The following is a 2,002-nucleotide window of genomic DNA, read 5'->3' on the forward strand; positions in this document are numbered from 1 at the left end:
GCCCTGCCGCTGTGTGCGCTTCGGGCGCCGCCGCGCTCGGCCTCCGGTGCCCGCCGCCGCGCCGCTAGCTCGCCCTCAGCAGCCGCGCTCACTGGCGCGGACCCCGAGCAGCTCCGGCGCTCACCCCAGGACGGCCCGTGACGTCACGGAGGGAGGGAGGTGGCTCCTGCATATTCATGAGACGCGGACACCGGCCGCGGCTCCTAGGCTCGCGGCTCCGCGCTCTCGCCCCCCAACTTTCCTCCGCCGTCCTCGAGCTCCGTGTCGCTCCTCCTCCAGGTAGAACTCGGCTCCCAGAGGACCGGGTGGGCGGCTGCGGGGAGCCCTCCGGCCTCGCGCCCTCGCTCCGGCTCTCAAATAACTGCCTCGTGGGAGGGCTGGCTCCCTCAGAAGTGGTTCCCGGGAGCCTGAGCGTCGCCTGCGGGGGCTCAGCGCACCGTGCCCCGCCACGCCCTTGGAGCTGACATCCGTGCGGAGGGGCGGGCAGGCGGGCGTTGCTGCAGGTCCTGTCCTTGGCCGGGTCTCCGGACGTTCTGTGCCGCCTGGTCTGGGGAGGGCGCCAGGCACACGCTAGAGCTGGAAAGCGCGAGTGCCGCTCTGAGTTGCCAAGCCTGGTACATCACCGCGGACCCGGAGGGCAATGGCCGGACTCCGCACCATCTTGGAGAGGCAGGAACAGCCACGGCTCTCGGAGGCTGATGGGCCAGATCACAAAAGGCAAACGTGGGCCGCTGGGCCTGCCGAGGCTGCAGTGGGACAGACACTTCCCTGCAGTATGGTACCCAGGCAAGAAGTTACCACCTTTCTGTTTCACTCCACGCATCTTAAGACCAGGCCACCCGATGTCATGCCTTGTAACACCTCGTGAGTAATTGTCAGTACCCAGAGTGCAACGGCCTTGCACTCTTGACAACTCCCCACCACCCCCAGGCCACACAAGGTTCACAGAGGTACTCCCTAAACATTAACTAATGGCTCAGAAGAAATCCTTGACCTTATTTGCATACATATATGCAGTGCCAATATCACACACAGGTCAGGGTTCATAAGGAATAGTTAAGGAAATAGAGAAATCTAGAAAGAAACAAAAGTTATTTATTCATTGATTCAACCCATATACTGAGCACCTAGACAGGTTATGTCACCCTGCCACTGGACACTAAATTAGACATTAGACAGTCCAAAGGCCAAGGAGAGTTGTCCGTCCTCTCCTCAAAGCCTTTGTTCCTGTCTGAGAAGCCAAAGAGGACAGTAAAAGGCAATTACAGTGCTTTGTAGGTGTTATGGTCCTGCACATTCTTTATGTTGTCAGATATGCGCCTATACAAATCAACTAACAAAATGTATATGTTGCAACCGTGTCTAAACAGCATCCTATAATTAATAACTGTAATTTGGGATACTCAACAAAGCCATTAACAGCCCTCGTGCTGCTCAGCCGCTCTGCACCGCCCTGGCAGCTCACTCAGAGCCGCTGCAGCTGTGCAGGTCGACTCTTCTGCATTTCCAGGCACCAAAAAGTGCTTGCAGGGCAGCCATGACTCATGGCGGCTGCAGAAAGGCTCAGCCTAGGCAGGGCGCTTCACCTGCAGGTCTCCTTTAACCCACACGACCCACATCTGTGCTCTTATTGTTTCTCACATGAGCAAGCGGAGGCTCGGGGAAATTAGGGAAGGCACTTCCTTGCCCAAGATCAAAGGGTTAATAAGTGCCTCAGGTCCATACCAGGGCTCTTGCGTTTTTCAGACTTGATGTCAGGATCCAGAAAGGATGGCATGGAGGCAGGGAAGTTGACCCAGACAAAATCAGGGAAACCAGCAGATAGAGGAGAAATATAAATTTGTCTCGTTTTCTTCTGTTTGTGCTCCATCCAATTACATATCTGCCTCCCCTTCATTTTCTAATAAGTAGACTCACCTTACTAACTTACCCACACTGTCCCTTGATGTCATTCCTTTGAGTTTCTTTAAGACCAATCGGTTAGTCCCAAAATTTTTACATG

This window comes from Lipotes vexillifer, unplaced genomic scaffold (genome assembly GCF_000442215.2).
Source record: "Lipotes vexillifer unplaced genomic scaffold, Lipotes_vexillifer_v1.1 scaffold40, whole genome shotgun sequence".
NCBI lineage: Eukaryota > Metazoa > Chordata > Mammalia > Artiodactyla > Lipotidae > Lipotes > Lipotes vexillifer.